At 39.9% G+C, this 26060-nt stretch overlaps 1 protein-coding gene and 1 long non-coding RNA gene across 1 annotated transcript in view; one reads left to right on the forward strand and one right to left on the reverse strand.

Moving 5' to 3' along the window:
• Nucleotides 1-26060, forward strand: part of Erich1 (glutamate-rich 1) — a gene marked incomplete at its 5' end in the record, with an annotated part of 52793804 nt that overhangs the window by 9286833 nt on the left and 43480911 nt on the right.
• Nucleotides 20789-26060, reverse strand: part of LOC148000536 (uncharacterized) — a 42642-nt gene continuing 37370 nt past the window's right edge. The window contains exon 4 of the long non-coding RNA XR_015639856.1: nt 20789-21823. This is a non-coding gene — a long non-coding RNA (uncharacterized LOC148000536). The remainder of the gene's footprint in view (nt 21824-26060) is intronic.

The raw sequence follows: 26060 nt of genomic DNA on the forward strand, positions 1-26060 counted from the left end.
TTATTTGTCTAATAATCTTTTGTTTATTTGTGAAAGAGCCTTGAAGCAGCAACAAAAACTAAAATAAACCTTCTTTACTTGTCACCATTAGGAAGTAGAATTTATATAAACTTTGCCTTTCCACAATTTTTTTTCCAAGACAAGGTTTCTCTGATCCCTGTCAATCCTGGAACTTGTTCTGCAAACCTAGCTGGCTGTAAATTCAGAGAGATCCACCTGACTCTGCCTCCTGTTAAAGGCATGTGCCACCACTGCCCAGGACCTCTCCACAATCCTTAATTTCTTAGAATAGCATTATTTTTATTTTTTAAAGAGGAAACAGAAAATTTACATTCTGTTAACTCTAGAGATCAAAAAGAATAAAACACTAGTTTGTCTTCTAAGAACTTATAGTTAATTGCATAGGAATACAAACTTCAAAAGAAGGTTTTCATGTAAGAAATCAAACTAATAAGTACCTAAAAAGAATCCCTCAGAAGCCAACAATGGAATGTAGAAAACTTCATATTTTTCTATAGTGAAAAAAGACATTGGAAGAAGTTTCATGAAGGAGGCATGATTTGAGTCATTCAGAGAAAATAAGGGATTCCTTAACTCATTTTCTTTTCCTTTTTCATCTAATGCATTTAGTGATTATTGTCTTAGGATTCTGTGGACTACAAAGTAGGACTATTGATAAGGGTTATGTTCATACCCATTCTTTGTTCTTTGCATCATTTTAAACCACTACCATACTAGCAAATAAGGAGAGTAAGAGTTGTGTAGGAAACCAAGTATAGAAATGGTTAGAACTCTCTCAGGACACTGGATTCTTTCAGAAGGAATCCTAAATTTCCACTTAAAGGAATAAGTATTCTGTTAAGTCATTGTGAGTGCATTTGCAATGCTTTGAGTTATACAAAGATCCACATGAGTAATCCAGGGTTTGTACAGCCTTGATATATGGAGATTGGTCTTCAGACAAAATTATATATTTCAGTGTCTTATTCTCTCTAATTTGGGTCCAGCCAGGATTTCAAGAAAGATTTAATACTTACTCAGCATATTACTAATGCTTAGTGCAGTGTCAAGTTATTAATGGAACTTACCTTCATAGGTAGTTAAATAAGGTACATGGTGCACAAGAGCTTCAAGAAAGAACATGTGTTCAGTGAGTGCATCTCTGACTTGTTCCTGAGCTAACGCAAGGTCTGTGTTTTGGCATAGAGAACAGACATAAAGACATGATAGAGGAATAAGTCGCATCAGTTAGTAGGTGAAATACATGAAGAGGATACTATTATAGAGAAAAGTACTTTATCATTGTCTACAAATATTTTGGGGTTGCTAGTATTTATTGAAATAAAACAGATGATATTGTTTCAAGAAGTTTATGTTGGCTAAGGGGTAGTGGACTTGAGGGACCCAACAACTAGAAGAGAAAATACTGGGTTAGACTTGCATGTTATTCCACAAAGCAGTAAGTACATAACAAAGATGAACACTTTCAAATAGCCATAGGCTGAAGAGATGAAAATGATATTATATAGAAACTTGGGCAGAGTGTAATGATGGAATAATTGGCTGACTAAGAACAAGATGAGAGAAGAACTGGAGATTATTAGATATCAGTTTTGATGTGAATTTTCAGGAGTATAGAAGCCAGAGGGAAAATATTGGTAATATTTTATTTGGAGATGACATCTTAGAGAAGCAATAATGAAGGTAAATGGATGAGAAACAGAGAAGGAATAAAGATAAAACTCTAGGTGGTCACAGTTTTGTAAGAAACACAGATGGTTGCTCAGTCGCATTAGAATTTTTTTGGAAGGGCTACACGGAATCTCTTTGGCTTGTCACTATCTAATAGGGACAAGAGGAGTTTTAAGTAGATCTTTTTTCTGCCAGCCACCTGCTTTCTCCCATCTTCTATCAGTCAAGTTTGTCTCACTAAACATTAATTTTCAAATACTTATGGAGTATGCTCCTCAAGTTTTTGGTCCATCTTTAATGCATTGAAATTCCCAGACAGTTCTGAATGCATCTGAATTTCAAGGTGAGTCAGCTAGCTGTGTCCTTTTGCCTCAGGAGCTGTCTAGGTGACTCATTATAATTGCCTAGACTTGATAGTTTGTATCTCTTAATGTTTGATAAGCATCTGGAAGGTCAAAGGTGGGAGTTTAGAGGTGCAGAGAAGTACTGGAAATCTAAAGAGAGAGCCAAGCACCAAGACAGTCTGACTCTATACCTACTTCGGCCAGGAAGTAGTTTCTTTGTTTGTTTTTGTTGGTGATGGTTCTTTTTCCTCCAGGGATGGTCAAAGCTTCCTTTGTGATCCTTAAGGGCATGGGTGATTTCCGGTTCTCATCCCGGTTGTCTTGAGAAAACTATGAGTCTGGAACTAGAGAGATTACTCACTGGGGAAGAATGCTTGCTCTTACAAGACCATAGTTCCTCCTTTCCAGCACCCTTGTCTGGAGGCTTGTAGCCTCCTATAACTCTAGCTTCAGTCAATCCACTATCTTCCTCTTCATTCCAAGGGTACTCAAACTCATGTGCACACACACACATATGCATAAAATAATAATAACCTTTAAAAAGGAGAAACTATGGGTCTGTGGAACAGAAGAAGCCAAAAACTGTGGTGTAATATGTTACTATGAGGACATTGATGGCATTGATTAGGATAAGCAATGTTCTTGTTGAAGTTAGCATTTCCCTAGAAACAGAAATGAACTAGCTTTGTGAAATTGACTATGATCCTCTGGTAAAATCTTGCAGTACACATCAAAGAATTATAGATCAATGAGCAGTTGACATTTAAAGGAACTTTAGAGGTAATGTGCTAAAATGTCTTATTTTAGTCATAGTGGAAGGTATGACTCACAGAGGTTTAACAGTTTTATAAACAGCATAAAACAAGATGTAGAAGCCAGACTAAGAAATTCATTCTTTCCAGGCTTTTAGCAAAATAGAAGACACCAGCCTCCTGAGCCTTCATTCTTCATCCGATGGTGCAGCTAGCTTCAGTGACTTTCTCTTACATGAAATGACTGGGAAAGGCACTTCCCAATGTCCTATCCATCTCTCATCTTCTACTACTCTCTGACAGGCTCAGCAGAGCAATGCTACAGAAGAAATAGATTTGTAAACACTGAGTGTTTAAGACCTCAGAAAATGGAAATGGTGATAGAGTAGAAGACCACTGGTTAATCTTTATGCTACATCTCAGTACAAAATTACAAGTAAGAAAATTACAGAAGGAAGAGAGCAGTGAGCTAAGGAAGAAAAGGGAAGTACATGAGACTCAAACTAGAGAGATGAAGAAGGACTAATACAAATTTCTGCAAGGAGGGGCAGGCAGAAATGAAAGGAGAGGGTAGGTGTTGACTGGGAGTATAGCTAAGGAAGCTCAGGCTGACGATGTGTTTGAAGCTGAATAGTTACACAAGAAGTCATGGAAGTTAACTAATGACTTAGAAAAGGGCAGACTGAGAGATTGGCCAACTGGTTGGACAGGAGCAAAGTCAGTTATAGAAGCGAATGAAAAGTGCTGGGAAAAGTTACAGTTGGAGCAGAGAATAAGGAAAATATAGAAGAGAGACTTGGTTATGAGGATAACAGATGCCTGCTCTTTGGGAGATTATATGCTAATAGGAGTCAGATCATCAATATATAACACAAACAATGAATGCAGAAGTTACTTAGTAGCATGAAAATGAAAGTAGAGCCAGAATTGAATTCTGTTGGGCATAAAGAAGGGACTGCAAATTTTCCATGGGGTGTGGGCTTCTGCTATGAGCCAGGTTTTTCATTGCTGACATAAGGCAAGGTAGGGGAAGATTTAATTTAGCTCAGAGGTTTAGTCCATCATGTCAAAGAAGGCATGGCTCTGCATCTCCTCTCATGGTCAGAGAGCAAGTAGAGAAAACAGAGTTCAGGCATTCATATGTGTATTTCTATTGGCTTTCTTCCACTAGACTCTTGAATATATGGAGATCCTATACCCAACATGTCTACCACTTCTTAAAATGTCACCACCAACTGGGACCAAGCATTTAGAACACCAGGGACATGGACCATCACACATTCAAATAATAATATGAAGCATATGAGGAAGTGCAATAAGACTGCCTGTTCCTTTCTGCTGCAGTGTATTTCTAGAGCTTTTTGTGAACTGGAGAGTTGGGACAGTAGACTTCCACATGATAGCCAAATAGGAGTGATACATATTCTCTGTTGTGTAATTCTTCTAACATAGAGACATCTATACAATAAGCATCAGCTGTACACGTTCTTGGTTATGAAAGAAAAATAATTTTTACTCAGTATGATCAGTCTAGAGGGATCATCTCAAATGGAACTGTGTACCTTCTGTGACTTAGGTTTCCTGTCTATATAAAAATGCTTCCCTGAGATTTAAGTAAGGGATTATACTCAAAGATATCAGTAGTGGAATGGATTCTTAATAACTGATATGAGGATTCTTAATAACTAACATGAGGATTCTTTTGAGGACAAAATCCAGTTTTCTTTTTTTTTTTTATTAACTTGAGTATTTTTTTTTATTTTTATTTTTTTTTTATTAACTTGAGTATTTCTTATATACATTTCGAGTGTTATTCCCTTTCCCGGTTTCTGGGCAAACATCCCCCTCCCCCCTCCCCTTCCTTATGGGTGTTCCCCTCCCAACCCTCCCCCCATTGCTGCCCTCCCCCCATAGACTAGTTCACTGGGGGTTCAGTCTTAGCAGGACCCAGGGCTTCCCCTTCCACTGGTGCTCTTACTAGGATATTCATTGCTACCTATGGGGTCAGAGTCCAGGGTCAGTCCATGTATAGTCTTTAGGTAGTGGCTTAGTCCCTGGAAGCTCTGGTTGCTTGGCATTGTTGTTCATATGGGGTCTCGAGCCCCTTCAAGCCCCTTCTAGTCCTTTCTCTGATTCCTTCAACGGAGGTCCCGTTCTCAGTTCAGTGGTTTGCTGCTGGCATTCGCCTCTGTATTTGCTGTATTCTGGCTGTGTCTCTCAGGAGCGATCTACATCCGGCTCCTGTCGGTCTGCACTTCTTTGCTTCATCCATCTTGTCTAATTGGATGGCTGTATATGCATGGGCCACATGTGGGGCAGACTCTGAATGGGTGTTCCTTCAGTCTCTGTTTTAATCTTTGCCTCTCTCTTCCCTGCCAAGGGTATTCTTGTTCCCCTTTTAAAGAAGGAGTGAACCATTCACATTTTGATCATCTGTCTTGAGTTTCATTTGTTCTAGGCATTTAGGGTAATTCAAGCATTTGGGCTAATAGCCACTTATCAGTGAGTGCATACCATGTATGTCTTTCTGTGTTTGGGTTAGCTCACTCAGGATGATATTTTCCAGTTCCAGCCATTTGCCTACGAATTTCATAAAGTCGTTGTTTTTGATAGCTGAGTAATATTCCATTGTGTAGATGTACCACATTTTCTGTATCCATTCCTCTGTTGAAGGGCATCTGGGTTCTTTCCAGCTTCTGGCTATTATAAATAAGGCTGCAATGAACATAGTGGAGCACGTGTCTTTTTTATATGTTGGGGCATCTTTTGGGTATATGCCCAAGAGAGGTATAGCTGGATCCTCAGGCAGTTCAATGTCCAATTTTCTGAGGATCCTCCAGACTGATTTCCAGAATGGTTGTACCAGTTTGCAATCCCACCAACAATGGAGGAGTGTTCCTCTTTCTCCACATCCTCGCCAGCATCTGTTGTCCCCTGAGTTTTTGATCTTAGCCATTCTCACTGGTGTGAGGTGAAATCTCAGGGTTGTTTTGATTTGCATTTCCCTTATGACTAAAGATGTTGAACATTTCTTTAGGTGTTTCTCCGCCATTCGGCATTCCTCAGCTGTGAATTCTTTGTTTAGCTCTGAGCCCCATTTTTTAATAGGGTTATTTGTTTCCCTGCGGTCTAACTTCTTGAGTTCTTTGTATATTTTGGATATAAGGCCTCTATCTGTTGTAGGATTGGTAAAGATCTTTTCCCAATCTGTTGGTTGCCGTTTTGTCCTAACCACAGTGTCCTTTGCCTTACAGAAGCTTTGCAGTTTTATGAGATCCCATTTGTCAATTCTTGATCTTAGAGCGTAAGCCATTGGTGTTTTGTTCAGGAAATTTTTTCCAGTGCCCATGTGTTCCAGATGCTTCCCTAGTTTTTCTTCTATTAGTTTGAGTGTGTCTGCTTTGATGTGGAGGTCCTTGATCCACTTGGACTTAAGCTTTGTACAGGGTGATAAGCATGGATCGATCTGCATTCTTCTACATGTTGACATCCAGTTGAACCAGCACCATTTGCTGAAAATGCTATCTTTTTTCCATTGGATGGTTTTGGCTCCTTTGTCAAAAATCAAGTGACCATATGTGTGTGGGTTCATTTCTGGGTCTTCAATTCTATTCCATTGGTCTATCTGTCTGTCTCTGTACCAATACCATGCAGTTTTCATCACTATTGCTCTGTAATACTGCTTGAGTTCAGGGATAGTGATTCCCCCTGAAGTCCTTTCATTGTTGAGGATAAAATACCTGTCTGGATAGACACTTGAGAATTCACAGGCCTTAATAGGAGCTTTAGACTTGTAATTACAAACCTGAGTTGTTTGCTTCTTCCTTGAGTAATCAGGGCACCTGAGGACTGGATCTAAATTGTGGAGGAACTACAAGTAGTTGTGAAATTGATGAAAGGCAGAAAAATATTATTTGAAAAAATTTAGAATTATTTCCTCATATTTTCTGTGTACGAGTTTTACCTGCATGTGTTTTATGTATATCTCCTATGTACCTAGTGCCCATGGATTCACAAATGGGATTTGGATACTCGGCATCTGGATTTAAAGATGGTCCTGAGCTACCGTGTCGGTTCTAGGAATTGAATCTAGGATTCTGCAAAAGTAGTAGTGCTCTTAACTTCTAAGTATCTATCCAACCCAGAAAGAATATTATTAATAATGATTATATGTTCTTTACTTTATCACAGACATATAATCTAGTTTTGTTGGCATATACAAAAGGAGTTATTATCCCCAACATAAATTTATTCCCGAAATGCAAGGAAGAATTCTTTGATTAATATTTCCCGAATATCTATAATAATTAAATAAAAAGACTTTACCAAGATCAAAACAAGTTTTTTTTCTAACGATCATAGGAGCACATTACAGAAAAGTCCCATTTTCTTTATCATTTAAATAATAAATTATTCTAAATAGCAAGGGTATTTATAATGAGAGTTAAAGACATAGCCCAGAAACCTCGATGTGACTGTCAGAATTATTTGATAAATCTTCTTGATATTTCTGTGACTTATCCATATTTGTTTATCAGAACTCAGCTGAAAGAATGCTTAACTTATCAAAACAAAGTATCTTCCAGCAAGTTCTTATAAACAACATTAAGACCATATTATGTAAGCTGAACTCCTGTCCAAATATGATTAGAAATTGATGCTATAATTTTTCGAGCCATATTGCTAGTGAAGTTCAAGCCTTATAATAATTTCAACTGACTGCCTGTGCCAGAAGATCATAAAAATGTTCATCATAATCCTGGGTAACAGATGTCTCCACAATTTGTAGAAGAGTTTCAAATTCTCTCTCATTTACTCTACAATAGCTTAAATGTTTAGAGACAGATACCTCCTTATAAATCAAAAGTGAAGAAAAGTAGGCTTGGGAGATGACTCAGTTCTTAAGAACACTTTACTGCTCTTTCAGAAGACCCAGGTTAGAATCCCAGCCCCATCCACGTTAGATATCACTTAACTTGCTGTAATTCTAATTCCAAAATTCCAATGCCTTTAGGCTTCAGTGGGCAACTACACACATGTTGTGCACATAAACATCCTTCAGATTCACACATATAGTCACTTATTAAAACAGTTTTTAAGAGAGAAGAAAAAAGAGAAAAAAGGTGGGTTGAACAAATACTTGAGGAAGAAGTGGGCACAAATATCTTACATTGACTATCTTTAATCAAGAAAGAAAGCAGTGTCTTACAGAGGACCTGAGTTTTGATCCTAGAACAAAGAGTGAATGGCTTAAAAGTGCCTGTAACTATCCCTTGGGGGGAAATTAGAGGAAGTATTGAAAGAGTTGAAAGAGTTTGCAACCCCATAAAAACAACAATGCCAACCAACCAGAGCTTCCAGGGACTAAACCACTACAGAAAAACTATACATGGATTGACCCAGTGCTCCAACTACATATGTAGCAGAGAATAGCCTTCTTGGGGCACCAGTGGAAGGGGAAGCCCTTGGTCCTGCCAAGGTTGGACCCCCAGTGCAGGGGAATATGGAGGGGCAGTAAGAGGGATGTATAGGGGGAATAACCGTATGGGGAATGGGGAGGGGAGGGAACGGGGGCTTATGGACAGGACACCGGGAAGGGGAATAATATTTGAAATGTAAGTAAAGAAAAATATCTAGTAAAAGATTTAAAAAAAAGTACCTGTAACTCCAGCTCCAACCCTCTGCTGCCTTCCACAGACACCAGACACCCACATCTGACACATAAGAAGGGAACACCCTCATAGAAGCAGGGGCGTGGGGTTGGGATAGCAGGTTTGTGGAGGGGAAACTGGGGAAAGGGGATAACATTTGAAATGCAAATAATTAAAATAACCAATAAAAATTCCAAGAACCCCTCAAAAGCACAAATATTAATGTCAATAAAAAAGTAACATTTAAGACATCTTCCGCACAATATGGAAATCAGGTTGAGGTAGTCATGCTGAGAAGGATGTGGTCAGTGATAACAGGTGTGTGTGTGTGTGTGTGTGTGTGTGTGTGTGTGTGTGTGTGTGTGTGTGTCGGGGGTGTTAGTCCTCTGTTTATCTAAAGAGGATCCTGAAGGAGACATCAGAAAGTTTATTATTCACACAAACTAGCCATGAACTGAGATTAAAAGAGGCTTAGAGAGTAGGTATATTCTGATGTTGGGGATTAATTTCCTGATGAAGTATCACCTCTATATTATCTAGCCATTTCGCCATTTGTTGCTACTCCCTAACAGCACTAGGTACTTAGGCTGAAGATTTATATGCCATCTCAGATTTGGGTACATAATCCTCCCATCCTTAGGTGTCGGTCTCTCTCTCTCTCTCCCTCTCTCCCTTCCTTTTCCCCTCCCCTCTCTCCCCATCTCTTTCATTTATGTTATAATCTAGGATGGGAGTTACCTCTGTCATAACATACCAGGAAAAAGGTACACATCTGCACAGTAATTTTTGGCTCCACTAACAACATTGTGCAAGCTAATTAGGAACCAACTATTGGTGTATTGCATAACCGAAATGGTTAGGGTGATGAGTCATGACCTACCCAGTGTTTTTCTATAGTGTAGTCTTTTCCAGAGAAGGAGCTTTTGTTTTATTCTATTATGTAGACGGAGTTGAAAACTGGCTGTGATGGTCTGAGTCTGCAAGGCCTATGGTGAAAGAAATATGTGTGTCTTTGCTCTTCAGGTCTTCTTATATTTGGTCTCTTGTCTGCCATTTATTCTTTTGATGGAAAGCAAACACAATTCAGGGTCTAGACACAAATATTGTTCACTTTAAACTTTTTTGTCTTTGTTTCTGAACCATGTTTCTTTTCAATTCCAAGATAATACTTGGATGACCCCAGATCTTCTCAGATCTCTTTCTCTTACAGCTTTTCTTCTTTTCATGAGTATGTGGTGTGCTCCTGAGTGCTTGCGTGGTTATATACATAGGAATACAGGTGTGTGTGCTTGAGTATGCATGTATATAGGGAGACCTGAGATTAATGTTGGCTATCTTCTCAATTGATCATTACCCTATTTCTTTAGAAGGCATGGCCTCTCAATCAAACACGAAAGGCTAATCTTATTAACCAGCTTGCTCCATATATTTGCCTTACAGAGCTGGAATTACAAGTGAGCGGCCATGTGCACCTGGCCTTTACTTGGCTTCTGAAGATCTAAGCTCTAATCCTCTTCCTTGTGCAGAAAGCTGTCACCCTCCCTGCCCTTGGCAATTGTTGGCCAGTATCGGTCCACATGGGCAAAGGGAGCAGAAAGAGGAGGGTTCAGAAGCCCTGTGAGTATGTATGGTGAATGATGACACCAGGACAAGTTACAGGGAAGCAGATCAACTTTACATGGGGCAATTAAAGGCTTATGGATTATGCAATTTGGGGTACTGGGAGTAGAAACACCCAGGATTGGCAAAAGTCATTGAATGAGTCCTTAAATGCCTCATTAACATGGGGAAGTGTTTCAGGAATCTCAGGTGCTAACTGAGCAGGCTCTTATTGGGAGAAAGGAAGTTGAACCTGTAATCTTAACCAAAACTATGTGATATTCTTCAAGTACAGGCCTTGTGGTGGTGGTGATGGTGGTGGTGGTGATGGTGGTGATGGTGGTAGTGGTGGTGGTGGTGGTGGTGGTGGTGGTGGTGGTGGTGGTGGTGGTGAACTCCCCAGACAAAGTCAGAGAAGGGGGAAGCTCTGTGATCTCCACATTGCACTGAGCTCAGATGTCTATGTTCAACATCAGTCTTAATTAGCAGAATAACAGGAAGCCATTTAACTGTTTTCCCAGACCTCTTGAAGTTCCTTTTAATCACATTTTTTCTGAATCCTCAACTCCTCCAAGACTTTCTCCATTTCTCTCTCTTAATGAACAGAAACAGAAGAAAATAGGGACTTGAAAACCATGGAACCTGAGGTTTTTGTTGGCTAACTAGTCATGAGTCTTGGTAGAAGGGTTGACAACTTGACTCCAATGAAGGTAACTAATTTTTCCTATCCAAGCATTTCTCATTTTCAAATAGTTTCTTGGCTAAGGGTGGAACTCTGTGCCTATATCCCCTACTCTGTGCTAGGATTTGTCTGGCTTGAACTTGGGCAAGTCTTGTGTACTACTAAGCCCTCATCAGAGAAGCCTTTTCTTGTAGTACACGGTAAGTCACACAGAGACCCATAACTGGACATTATGCAGAGGGTAATAGACTGTAGTTGGAGTACTCAGCCCTGGGTGGGATGGCTTTGATTCCTCTGAGAAAGCTAGGCTGATTCCATACATCTACACAATGGAATATTACTCAGCTATCAAAAACAACGACTTTATGAAATTCGTAGGCAAATGGTTGGAACTGGAAAATATCATCCTGAGTGAGCTAACCCAATCACAGAAAGACATACATGGTATGCACTCATTGATAAGTGGCTATTAGCCCAAATGCTTGAATTACCCTAGATGCCTAGAAAAAATGAAACTCAAGACGGATGATCAAAATGTGAATGCTTCACTCCTTCTTTAAAAGGGGAACAAGAATACCCTTGGCAGGGAAGAGAGACACAAAGATTAAAACAGAGACTGAAGGAACACCCATTCAGAGCCTGCCCCACATGTGGCCCATACATATACAGCCACCCAATTAGACAAGATGGATGAAGCAAAGAAGTGCAGACCGACAGGAGCCGGATGTAGATCTCTCCTGAGAGACACAGCCAGAATACAGCAAATACAGAGGCGAATACCAGCAGCAAACCACTGAACTGAGAATAGGACCCCCGTTGAAGGAATCAGAGAAAGAACTGGAAGAGCTTGAAGGGGCTCGAGACCCCATATGTACAACAATGTCAAGCAACCAGAGCTTCCAGGGACTAAGCCACTACCTAAAGACTATACATGGACTGACCCTGGACTCTGACCTCATAGGTAGCAATGAATATCCTAGTAAGAGCACCAGTGGAAGGGGAAGCCCTGGGTCCTGCTAAGACTGAAGCCCCAGTGAACTAGACTGTTCGGGGGAGGGCGGCAATGGGGGGAGGGTTGGGAGGGGAACACCCATAAAGAAGGGGAGGGGGTAGGGGGATGTTTGCCCGGAAACTGGGAAAGGGAATAACACTCGAAATGTATATAAGAAATACTCAAGTTAATAAAAAAAAAATGGAAAAAAAAAAGACTAGGCCTAAATCTGTTTCCAAGAATTGGGCAATTCCAAGCAAGTCCAGGCCTCAGAAGCTGTCCCATCACCATTGTCCAGGCAAGGACAATGGGTCAGCAGCAGTTTCCAGATTTCCTCATCAAGTTTCCAGTTCCCACACCCTGGGGTAATGCAATGTCAGTAGAGATGGATCCAACAGATTAACATAGTGATCACCTACCCTGGAATTCCTTAATGTGCTTTAAATCAGACCTGCAAATTCACTTGACTGTCTTGCTATTTTGGTAATGGTAGACCCCAGCATTCTAGACTTTGCAGAATAAAATACTCTTTGTGTTTACATACTACTGGAGTCCAGGGTATCATTCTTTGGTGCATCAGGCACCCTTACACCTCTCCTCAAGGTTAATGGATCTAAAGAGGCAGAAAGATCAAAAGAGTCAGAGGTGGTGGAGTATTTTAAAGAAATAGCATTTTACAGATACAAGAGGGCAAATGCACATGTGACCTCATATAATTCCTAAACAATATTTGCTACAGATATATTACAGAAGACACTTGTTTGCCCCTGGCCATATGTATTGTCTTTGTAATCAAGCATCATGATCTGACCCTGGGACTCCTGTGATTTTGAGGTGTACTAGTCCTCGCTTTTTATAAAACACAACATGTGATACTAAGCATTTCACATAGAATCCTGCATCTGCTAAGCAAAAGCTCTACTACTGAGGTAGGTATGCTTACCCCAAATTTTTCTTTAAATGAAATTACATTTTATTTAGTGTGTGCGTACATGTGTGCTGTGTGTTTATGCATTTGAATACACACATGCAAGCCACAAAGCTTATGCATAGGTCAGAGGACAACTTGTGAAAGTTGGCTCTCTCTCTCTCTCTCTCTCTCTCTCTCTCTCTCTCTCTCTCTCTCTCTCTCTCTCTCTCGTTCTCTCCCAAATAGTGAAGCTTGGCATTTAGCACCTTTATGTGCTGAGCTACTTGACCAGTTATTATGCTCTTTCTTATTTTAGTTTTGAGACAGATAGTTCCAAATTTGTATTCCTACTTCCTTGACTTTCTGGTAGCTGAGCTAATAATCATTTACCATCATACCTGGCAGGAATTTTAGTGCTAGGAACAGGACAGTTAGAATGGGACTATTCACTCTGAAAGTAATCTTGCCAGTTAGTCAAAGACTTAGCCAAAGTGGACCATAGACCTTAAAGAATTATAATGCATCCAGGAATCAGTGGTTGGGTAGAGAATAGGCTGAATCACTGATACCAAAACTTTTCCTGTCTCCCCAGGAAAAGTTGCACATAGTCTCATCGCACAGATCAGCATATGAATACTTCCTGGCGTTTGTTTCATCATTCCTATAAAACTGTCACTCTGCCCCAGGAGAGGGAGAGGGAATCTAAGGAATTGCTCTCCTCAGTTCTTGCCAAAAATGAACCCAATTTTCCTTACCAACTTCTGATTTCTAATTTCTTTGGAATACAGGGAAACTGAGGCAGTAGGTTTATGTCCTTAAGCTGCCAGGAGTACTTTTGACATAGGCCACCAGCAGCACAATGGTTTGCTAAGAAAGCCCCTATGGTTGGAATGTAGGGGAATTCTTAGCAAGGCACAGTGCTGGGCAAAAAGGAAAGCCTTAGAGAATTAGCATATGAGAAAAAGAAGTTGGCAAGAAGGAAGGCTGGAAACCCTGCTGGGGTTGACAGAAACAGACTTGTGCCACTGGCACAGGTGCAAAGCCTTTCTGGAATACTTGAACTTAATTCCCACCCACCTCTTCTCCATCACTTGTTTGATTCAGACAGCCCAGGTACAGGCGTATTCTGTGAAATCTTCCCTCTGCCTTCCATTCCCCTCCTGTGGGTCTGATTCTTCTCCGATTCCCTGCCATGTTGTCTGTCTGTCCACAGTGCTAATGATTATTCTAATAAAAGCTTCATCCTCAACAATCTATATCAGTGTCAGTCTGGAATCCCACAGCCAAGACGTTTAAGTATGTAGAACTACAAATCACAGAGAACAAATTCAGAGAAGCACACTTTTCAAATGGATCCCCAACCTAGCACTAACATAAAAACCCCAATACTGTGTGGCATCTGGCTGTGGAGGTGGTAAACTTGTTGCTACTGTTCCTGTAGTCCACTTTACTCCCTTGGGAGTGTTCTTTCGATCCAGTGTCAACTGATAGCACCAACTGCTGGCAACTTTATCCCCTGTTTACACTACCCTGCTGTGTTGGGTGTCTGTAAATGCACATAAAGGAGAATGAATTTAAATTTTAACCTGGCCTTGTTTATGAAGAGCATACTAGCTATTCAGGCTTACGATCTGGAAAGTTGTAGGTAGGGTCTCAATGTCTGGACTCTTTATTGCAGTAGTCTTTGTGCCAATTTATAAAGAAGTCTTGAGAGAAACCAAGTGCTTTAAAATACTTGTTATTTTAGAAGGCTTGGTTGAGACATTTGCTGAATGGTTTCTGGCTATGTTTCAGGAATGTTCAAGCTTCTTTGGCAGAATTATTCACTCTGACAGTTTCTCTATACAGCTTGACTTGACATTCCGAGGTTTAGACTTTTCATCTATACATTTATAATTGAAGTGTGGCTGCCATTGGACTTCTTCGTGTTACATTATAGTAACAGTTGATATGGCATGAACTATTTCTACTGTCTGAAGAATGATTAACTGTTGGGCTACTACTCTTGTGTAGTAAAGAATCAGGGCTAAAGTTGTTAGGAACTTGTCTGTTCACATTTGAATCAAGTTAAATTTTGGAGCATTTTCTATGGTACTGACCAACCAACCAACAAACAAACAAACACCCTAGAACTCTCACCTTTCAGGGAATAAGAGACAGCTTATTCTAGAATTATATTTGAGTATCCATGGCCCAGCAAGGTAGATTTAGGTTACTCTAGATTCCATGTTCCAACATGAAAGCAGTTTAATGAGGCTTCACAATTTTACAAAATAAGGAAAGTCATAAATCATGGCTAGTTTCAATGCAATGTCATCATGTGAGGCATATACAGTGAGATGGGAGATTTTCTGTAAGCCTCAGATGCTATTTGGTGACATTGTAAAGTTTTGGGTTGATAGAAAATATGCTAAGTTAATAGATTATAAAGTTTATTTTATTATTTATTTATTTATAAATCCATTTATAAGATACTAGTTTACATTCAGAGGTAGGCAAGGAAGTGGAAACTAGCCCAAGATAAGGCTAGTACCTTCTGGAACTGTGACATTCAACCTCTCCACATGATTGCAGTTCTAGTCTCAATCATTCTCTGCTGACATAGCTTCTTTCCCAGAATTCTCATCGGAAGTTGTTAAGTTTTTATAGGAATGGAGAATAGTGTGTATTAGGTTGGTTGGCCCTAGGGAGAATTTTAGGTGATTAGTTGTTTCATGATATGAGAGTGTGTGGAATGTGGGAACTAAGAGGACAAAACTATCTCAGAAAACATCAGGTGACTGGGACTTCCCGATAAGCTTGAGGTCAGAGAGTTTCACAAGAATTTGCTGAGTAAACACCCTATTCAGGAAATGTCCCAACTACAGTAAGGATGGAACTCTCCATCCCCCCTTCTGTGTACCAGAGATGCCTCCCCACCAAGAGCCTCCAATGAATTCAAAGGACAATAGGTGGCCACCAATGAATTCAAAGGGTAATAAGCCTCGCCAATGAAAAATAACCAATTCATGCTGTAACCTAAAGCCTATACCCTACAAAAGTATAAAAAGTGTGTGTCTTTGTTCTTTGGGGTCGCCTCTGCCCCAATTGCAGAACAACCCCAGTGCACACTAGATCAATAAATCTCTTGCTTATTGCCTTGATCTCTGTCTCTGTGTCTCTGTGAGTGGGAAATCCCGAACTTAGGGCTTGGGGGGTTTTTCGAGTCTTACAAGTGCCCTATAAATATAAGCCCACTTTTGGTATGTGTGCCATTTTTTTATATTAGTTTGTGTCTATGATAACAGTCCCATTAGAGATTCATCAACATAAAATTTTACTAGATTCTGAGCTAAAGAGATAAATGTTGCCTACTCCGTGTGGCTGTAGATGACTACGGTAGTAAACTTTAGTACTGAGGGTTTTTTTTTAAACCCAGGAGGTGTATACAGAGGTCTCATAATGATGTCAGAGGAACATACCCCATTCATAAGTACTGATAACCCTCCACTAATTAGAACTATTCACCACTTGCTGTTGGGGCTAAGACACATTAGAAGGGCTATTTGACCTGGACCAGCAGTTGTTCATTCTTCAGTGACAGAGTTCTCAGTTGGAGGTGGACACGAAATGGTAAGATAAAGAAATTCAAGATAGAGAAAAGATAAGAACGTTTGGTATCCATGTGCCGATGAATCATGCAAACAAGTTTATTAAGAAATACAGCACTCTGGGGTGGAGCGATGGCTCTGTGGTTAAGGGCCCTGGCTGCTCTTCCAGAGGTCCTGAGTTCAATTCCCAATAACCATATGGTAGCTCACAACCATCTGTAATGGGAATATGATACCTTCTTCTGGTGTGTCTGAAGACAGCTACAGTGTACTCACATACATAAAGTAAATAAATATTAAAAAAAAGTAAATGCAGCACCTTGTATACCATTTTCTTGAAGTGAAAAACAGGGAAATGTCTGCAAAGGAATATTATACAATGGGATGAAATTAGCAAGGAGCTAATCAAACAATGTGGCACAAACAGAATACAGGCATCTCAAAAACAAAACAGCATACAGTCACCTTGGGACTGATGACCACAGTCCCTTAGGGCAGAATCTTAAGGGATGAATCTACAGCATCTCTTAGGCCCTGGCTCCAGGTCATTACTGACTCATATGATCATATTCCTGGTTTTGAGAAGAGGCTATGTTTCTGCTCCTTATACCAGGGCCTCAAGGAAAGCTTTGGTTAAACTGGTCCTCATGGTGGTCCATTGGTGACCATGGGCAGAAATATCTGCCAAGTAGAACTTACCTGAAATATTTCCTTATCAGTAGCTTGTACTTTGATAAGATGTGCCTTTAACCCAATACATATTGAGATACTACAGGGCAAGACAATATGCCCCCAAAATGACTGAAAATAACCAACTTTATTTTGAATTCTAAAAATATATATCAAATGCTAAAGTTATTATTTTTTGCAAACTCAATTTAAAATTTAGCCTTCTTGTCTTGGGGTTAACCAATCGCTTTCTAATTAGACTTGAAGCTCACTCAGTGGAAGGAAATTAATTCCTGTTATTGTAAATTTAGACAAACATGTATAGCTAGAGAAGTCTTAGAACCCTGAGAACTTATTACTGTCACATTCTTAATCAGTATAAGTTCTTACATCATTATAAATACTTGTCTTGATACCTATAAATAAGTGTAGCTCTCACCTCTCATTAAAGATGCTACATTTTGCCGTAGATGAAGACTATTTTAGAGGGCCACAAGTTACCAATGTGGAGAAATCACCTGAGTTTGTGGTGGCCAACCCTAATTGTTAAAATGGGACAGCATCTTGGAGACACAACAGGAAAGCTGTATCAACAAAATGTCAAAAATATGGTTGCCTAAACTTGACCTGAACCATGACAACATCAGTTGGCATGCCAACATGAAAAGAGGGAATTTCACAGGGGCCAACCCTGTGCATAGGAAGAGCTACAGGCTCTAATGTTGCTGAAGGTAGTAAATTAAGTGTTCCCTCAGGGACCAGACCCTGAGAGGTGATCCCATCCCAAGTAATCAGTCTTAAATATATATAGAAGCAATAGTAAATGGACTAAGTAGCTGTCACCATTTTGTCATCTTGACATAAACCTAGATGCACCTAGGAGGGAAGAAACTCAGCTGAAGAATTCTCCCTGTGAGATGGGACTGTGGGAATATCTGTGGGCATTTTCTTGATTGCTGATTAATTTGGGAATGGTGAGCCACTGTGGATGGTACATCCCTGGGGAGGTGGGTTTGGGCTATATAAGAAAGCAACCTGGGGGTTGGGGATTTAGCTCAGTGGTAGAGCGCTTGCTTAGCAAGCTCAAGGCCCTGGGTTCGGTCCTCAGCTCCGGAAAAAAAAAGCCAAAGAAAGCAACCTGGCTAAGCAACCTAGGAGAAGCAAGGCACAGGGCAGCACCCATAACTTCAAGCTCAGTTTTCTTTATGGTAGACTGTAGCTTGTGAGTTGGTTTTGATGAATATTTTATCACAGCAACAGAAGAAAACTAGAATCATGATTAAAGAAGGCAAGAATTTAAGTGTGAGTGAGGGTAGGATGGGAGGCATTGGATTGGGAGAGAGGGAGAGATAGAAATGATGTAAACACCATACTTAGGTGGGAAATTGTCAAAACTTAAATGTGTGTGCATGAGAGTAGGCTATTTTTAATGGGAGCATTCTTTCTTTTTTAATTTTTTTATTAGGTATATTTCTTTACTTACATTTCAAGTGTTATTCCCCTTTCCGGTTTCCTGTTCATAAGCCCTCATTCCCTCCCCTCCCCCTTCCCCATACGAGTATTCCCCCTATACATCCCCTTTACTGCCCCCCATATTCCCCTGCACTGGGGGTTCAACCTTGGCAGGACCAAGGGTTTCTCCTTCCACTGGTGCCGCAACAAGGCTATTCTCTGCTACATATGCAGTTGGAGCACTGGGTCAGTCCATGTATAGTTTTTCTGTAGTGGTTTAGTCCCTGGAAGCTCTGGTTGGTTGGCATTGTTGTTTTTATGGGGTTGCAAGCTCCTTCAACTCTTTCAATACTTCCTCTAATTCCCCCCAAGGGGGTCCTGTTCTCAGGTTGGTGGTTTGATGCTAGCATTGACCTCTGTATTGGACATGCTTTGGATGTGTCTCTCTGGAGAGATCTATATCCAATCCCTTTCAGCATGTATTTTTTAGCTTCATCAATCTTATCTAATTTTGGTGGCTGTATATATATATATGGGCCACATGTGTATATATACGGCCACACTGAATGTGTGAGCAGACCTTCCTTGAGTTGCTGCTCTAAACTTTGCTTCCAAATCCCCCCTATCGATATCCCCCCACCCTTTTAAGAAGGAGTGGGAACATCCACATTTTGGTCATCCTTCTTGAGCTTCCTGTGGTCTGTGGATTGCATCTTGGTTAATTTGAGCTTTTTGGCTAATATCCATTTATCAATAAGTGTTTTTCTGTTATTGAGTTATCTCACTCAGGATGATATTTTCTGGTTCATTCCATTTGCCTATGAATTTCACAAAGTCATTGTTTTTGATAGCTGAGTAATATTCCATTGTGTAGATGTACCACATTTTTTAAATCCATTCCTCTGTTGAAGGACATTTGGGTTTTTCCAGCTTCTGGCTATTATAAATAAGGCTACTATGAACATAGTGGAGCATGTGTCTTTGTTGTATGTTGGGACATCTTTTGGGTATATGCCCAAGAGAGGTATAGCTGGGTCCTCAGGTAGTTCAATGTCCAATTTTCTGAGGAACCTCCAGACTGATTTCCAGAGTGGTTGTACCAGTTCGCAATCCCACCAACAATGGAGGAGTGTTCCTCTTTCTCCACATCCTCGCCAACATCTGCTGTCACCTGACTTTTTTATCTTAGCCATTCTGACTGATGTGAGGTGGATTCTCAGTGTTGTTTTGATTTGCCTTTCCCTAATGACTAAGGATGTTGAACATTTCTTTAGGTGTTTTTTGGCCATTCGATAATCCTCAGCTGAGAATGTTTTGTTTAGCTCTGTACCTCATTTTTTAATAGGGTTATTTGGCTCTCTGGAGTCTAACTTATTGAGTTCTTTGTATATTTTGGATATAAGCCCTCTATCAGATGTAGGATTGGTAAAGATCTTTTCCCAGTCTGTTGGTTGCCGTTTCGTCCTAATGGCGGTGTCTTTTGCCTTACAGAAGTCTTGCAATTTTATGAAGTTCCATTTGTCAATGCTTTTAAAGGACAATTTTTGAACTTTCAGAAGCTGATTTCTCCTTTTTTTGCCTTTAGCTGAAACAAAAACTGGCTGAAAAACTGACTTTTCAAAGGCTTTTAGTTTAACAGAAAAGTGGATATTGAGACATTAATGTCAGAAACAAGCAAAAGAAATTTATTCTAAGTATTTCATTTTCAGACTTCATTTAATCATAGGGGAAATCTGAATTCGAGGTTCCAGGCCCTGGGGGAGATGGGGACTTCCTATAGCTTAAAAGTTTCGTTGTAAACAGCTGTATGAGTCCAGACATCTCAGGGACAACTTCTCCATCTTGCTGGCAGGGTCACAGAAGTTCATGTTCCCAGGCCTAGGAATGAACTCCTAACCTACTTCTGTTTTCTTAATTGTCTGTTAACCAAAAAGATTATAGAAATTGCTGTTATCTAAATCAAGGTGTATAAGTTGTAAAAATATATAACAAATTTTCCTGTTGTGTATAATGAACTACATGCAGCAGACCTGTTTCTTTGTTCTTTTATCACTCTGAGCTCCAGATTTAATGTCTAGGAGAATGAATTAGGGACTTTGAAACAGATGCCCTGGATACAGCTCAGTCTCCAACAGGTTCTCCCTTGCTTTACCCATAATGACAAAATACAATTGGATAACACTGCAGCACCCTTGCCCTCAGCTCCCCTCTCGATTTGTGTTCTCATCCTTTAAAAGTGCTGTACAATCTGCCTTTGGGGACATGGTTCAAATCCTACTCTGGGTGCCTCCCTGAGCACTCAGAAAATAAAGCTTTCATTTTAAAGCTTCTGTATCTGAAGTGAGTTTTCTTGACTTTCACCCAGAACCCAACAGTTAACTCTTCAAAACCAACCAACCAACCAACCAACCAACCAAACAAACAAACAAACAAACAAACAAACACACAAACAAAAACTGGTTACAGATCTTTATTAGGATTATAGTAAATGTTTCTGCATTTTTTATTATCTAAAACAATTTTAAATTTAAATGTATTTTGATTATTGTCTTTCCCTTGCCCAAGTTCCTCCCTATCCCTACCCACCCAACATTAAGTTTGCTCTCAGAAAACAACCCAAAACCCCTAAGCCCAATATAACAAAAGGTCCCAAACATAGAAAGCAAAATAAACAATACCCAAAATGAAAACCAACCAACAAACAACAAGAATTAAATTGTTAACCAACAAAATGTGGACTCTTATTCTCAAGTCTGAAAAAAAAAAACCATTGGTCACTTTAAACTTCAAACCCTTGCTATTGAAATAAAGGCTTAAAAACAGACAGCAATAGGATTTGCAACTTAGAAACAAATGGTCGTAATTTGTTTTATTCTGTAATAAATATAATTTGGACTTGAATATCTCTTCATACTTCTCATAAGTTCATACTCCTTTATTTCATAAAATTAAATATGCTTCTTTCTTTTTTATTAATTGGTTATTTTATTTATTTACATTTCAAGTGTTGTCCCCCTTCCTCGTCTCCCCTCAACAACACCCCCAGCCCATCCCTCCTCCACTTTGCCTCTAAGCGGGTGCTCTCTCACCACCCACATACTCCTACCTCACCCCTCTAGGATCTTCCTACACTGGGACAATAAACCTCCACAGGACCAAGGGCCTCCCCTTCCTTTGATGCCAGAAAGGCAAACCTCTACTACACATGTAGTTGGAGACATGGACTCCTCCATGTATATACAATTTGATTGGTGGTTTAGTCCTTGGGAGCTCTCGGGGGTTCTGTTAGTTCCTCTGTTCTTCCCTTTCAGCTCCTTCAGTCTTTCCCCTAACTCTTCCATTGGGGTCCCCAGGTTCCTGTTTGGAAGCACTTCTTGGCATCAGCAATTATATGGGGGTTTGGTGTCTTCAGATGGGATGGATCCCCAGGTGAGGCAGTCTCTACATGGTCTTTCCTTCAGTCTCTGCTCCAGTTTTTGAACCTGTGTTTCCTCAAGACAGGAACAATTCTGAGTTAAACATTTTGAGATGGGTGGATGGCCCATCCCTCAACTGGGGGCCATGCATATCTATTGGAGGTAGGTTCAGGTGGCATCTGGGACTTTCTAGTGCCCCCTCCCAACTCTCTTCTTTTTTTTTTCAGAGCTGGGGACCAAACCCAGGGCCTTGTGCTTGCTAGGCAAGCGCTCTACCACTGAGCTAAATCCCCAACCTCAATATGCTTCTTAATATCTATTAAAACTATCATACTTGAGACTATTAACTATGTTTTATAGGCCACTAAAATGGCTTTAGGACATTATCAGGGGTATCTAAGCTTCAAAAGGAAAAAATTTTCAATAAAAATAAACATCTGAAATAAAGATTTTACTAAAAGTTGATTACCCGTTTATATAAAATAGCATTATTAAGATAGAACATGACTTTTAAATTACCAAACTTAGTATTTGATACATAAATTTTGATAATTATTTAAAAAATAACTTCTGAGGAGGAAATAAGACTTATAGGTTCTTTTTGAGAACTTAAAGTAATAAAAAATATGAACTTTGGTTTGACCAAAACGAATTATTTTAAGTACATTTAGAAAACTAGCATATGAAGAATCAGATGTTATTATTTTGTGACATATATCTGATATATAATGTTTTGTAAATTTGAGTTTTGTTAGCTGTATAAATACCATAATACATAACCACAGTACTAAATTAAATGAATTTAAAATCTAAATGTATTTTAAAAATCCTTAGTTGAGAGTTACATTGGGTTACTTATCCAGGAATATTCTAGGAATTATATTATATATAATTTAAAATGTGAATTTATTAAAACTTATATATGTTATAAAATTATGAATGCATGTTTTTTCAGAGATCTTATACCTTATACAATGTTATTATAGAAGAAGCTTAACACTTTTTTATTTTCATCTTTATTAACTTGGGTATTTCTTATTTACATTTCAAATGTTATTCCCTTGCCCAGTTTCCATGCTAACATCACCCTAACCCCTCCCCCTCGCATTCAATATGGGTGTTCCCCTCTGAATTCTTCCCCCATTGCCAACCCCACACAAGAATCCCGTTCACTGGGTGTCCAGCCTTGGCAGGACCAAGGAATTCCCCTTCCACTGGTGCTCTTAGTAGACTATTCATTGCTACCTATGCAATTGGAGCCCAGGGTCAGTCCATGTATTCATGTATAGTCTTTGGGTAGTGGCTTAGTCCCTGGAAGCTCTGGTTGATTGGGATTGTTGTTCATATGGGGTCTCAAGCCACTTTAGCACTATCAATCCTTTCTCTGATTCCCTCAACAGGGGTCCCATTCTCAGTTCATTGGTTTGCTGCTGGCATTCGCCTATGTATATGCCATATTCTGGCTGTGTCTCTCAGGAGAGATCTACATCCGGTTCTGGGAAGCCTGCACTTCTTTGCTTAATCCATCTTATCTAGTTAGGTGGCTATATATGTATGGGCCACATGTGGGGCAGGTTCTGAATGAGCGTTCCTTCAGTCTCTGTTCTAAACTTTGGGTTACCTCACTCAGGATGATATTTTCCAGTTCCCTCCATTTGCCTATCACTTTCATAAAGTCATTGTTTTTGATAGCTGAGTAATATTCCATTGTGTAGATGTACCACATTTTCTGTATCCATTCCTCTGTTGAAGGGCATCTGGGTTCTTTCCAGCTTCTGGCTATTATAAATAAGGCTGCTATGAACATAGTGGACCACATGTCTTTTTTATATGTTGGGGCATCTTTTGGGTATATGCCCAAGAGAGGTATAGCTGGGTCCTCAGGTAGTTCAATGACCAATTTTCAGATAAACCTCCAGACTGACTTCCAGAATGATTGTGCCAGTCTGCAATCCCACCAACAACCTCTTTCTCCACATCCTTGCCAGCATCTACTGTCACCTGAGTTTTTTATCTTAGCCATTCTGACTGGTGTGAAGTGGAATCTCAGTGTTGCTTCGATTTGCATTTCCCTGATGACTAAAGATATTGAACATTTATTTAGGTGCTTCTCAGCCTTTCGGCATTCCTCGGCAGTAAATTCTTTGTTTAGCTCTGAACCCCATTTTTAAATAGGGTTATTTGTCTCCCTACAATCTAACTTCATGATTTCTTTGTATATTTTAGATATAAACCCTCTATTAGTTGTAGGATTGAAAAAGATCTTTTCCCAATCTCTTGGTTGCCGTTTTGTCCTAACAACAGTGTCCTTTGCCTTACAGAAGCTTTACAGTTTTATGAGATCCCATTTGTCAATACTTGATCTTAGCGCATAAGCCATTGGTGTTTTGTTCAGAAAATTTTCTCCAGTGCCCATGTGTTCGAGATTCTTCCCCACTTTTTCTTCTATTAGTTTGATTGTATCTGGTTTGATGTGGAGGTCCTTGATCCACTTGGACTTAAGCTTTGTACAGGGTGATAAGAATAGATTGATCTGCATTCTTCTACATGCTGACCTCCAGTTGAAACAGCACCATTTGCTGAAAATGCTATGTTTTTTTCCATTGGATGGTTTTGGCTCCTTTGTCAAAAATGAAGTGACCATAAGTGTGTGGGTTTATATCTGGGTCTTCAATTCTATTCCACTGGTCTATCTGCCTGTCTCTGTACAAATACCATACAGTTTTTATCATGATTACTCTGTAATACTGCTTGAGTTCAGGGGTAGAGATTCCTGCGGAAGTCCTTTTATTGTTGAGGACAGTTTTACCTATCATGGGTTTTTTATTATTCCAGATGAATTTGCAAATTTTTCTAACTCTATGAAGAATTGGATTGGAATTGACAAACAGGATCTCAAAAAACTGCAAAGCTTCTGTAAGTCAAAGGACACTGTTGTTACGACAAAATGGCAACCAAGAGACTGGGAAAAAATCTTTACCAATCCTAGAACAAATAGAGGTCTTATATTCAAAATATACAAAGAACTCAAGAAGTTAGACTGCAGGGAGACAAAATAACCCTATTAAAAATGGGGTTCAGAGCTAAACAAAGAATTCACAGCTGAGGAATGCCGAATGGCTGAGAAATACCTAAAGAAATGTTCAATATCTTTAGTCATAAGGGAAATGCAAATCAAAACAACACTGAGATTCCACTTCACACCAATCAGAATAAGATAAAAAACTCAGGTGACAGTAGATGCTGGCGAGGATGTGGAGAAAGAGGTTGTTGGTGGGATTTCAGACTGGCACAATCATTGTGGAAGTCAGACTGGAGGTGCATCTGAAAATTGGATTTGAACTACCTGAGGACCCAGCTATACCTCTCTTGGGCATATACCCAAAAGATGCCCAACATATAACAAATATATGTGGTCCACTATGTTCATAGCAGCCTTATTTATAATAGCCAGAAGCTGGAAAGAACCCAGATGCCCTTCAACAGAGGAATGGATACAGAAAATGTGGTACATCTACACAATGGAATATTACTCAGCTATCAAAAACAACGACTTTATGAAATTCATAGGCAAATGGATAGAACTGGAAAATATCTTCCTGAGTGAGGCAACTTAATCACAGAAAAACACACATGGTATGCAGTCATTCATAAGTGGCTATTAGCCCAAATGCTTGAATTACTCTGGATGCACAGAACACATGAAACTCAAGAAGGATGACCAAAATGCGAATGCTTCACTCCTTCTTTAAAATGGGAACAGGAATACCTTTGGAAGGGAATAGGGAGGCAAAGTTTAGAACAGAGTCAGAAGGTACACCCATTCAGAGCCAACCCCACATGTTGTCCATACATATACAGCCACCAAGCTAGGTAGGATGGATGAAGCAAAGAAGTGCAGGCATTCCAGAACCGGATGTAGATCTCTCCTGAGAGACACACAGAATACAGCAAATATATAGGCGAATGCCAGCAGCAAACCAATGAACTGAGAATGGGACCCCTGTTGAAGGAATCAGAGAAAGGACTGGAAGAGCTTGAAGGGGCTCGAGACCCCATATGAACAACAATCCCAACCAACCAGAGCGTCCAGGGACTAAGCCACTACCCAAAGACTATTCACGGACTGACCCTGGGCTCCAACCTCATAGGTAGCAATGAACAGCCTAGTAAGTGCACCAGTGGAAGGGGAAAGCCTTGGTCCTGCCTAGACTGAACACCTAGTGAATGTGATTGTTGTGGGAGGGTGGTCATGGGGGGAGGATATGGAGGGGAAGTCCTCATAGAAGGGGAGAGGGAGGGGTTAGGGGGA

Source organism: Rattus norvegicus, chromosome 16 (assembly GCF_021556685.1).
Source record: "Rattus norvegicus strain SHRSP/BbbUtx chromosome 16, alternate assembly SHRSP_T2T, whole genome shotgun sequence".
Taxonomy (NCBI): Eukaryota; Metazoa; Chordata; class Mammalia; order Rodentia; family Muridae; genus Rattus; species Rattus norvegicus.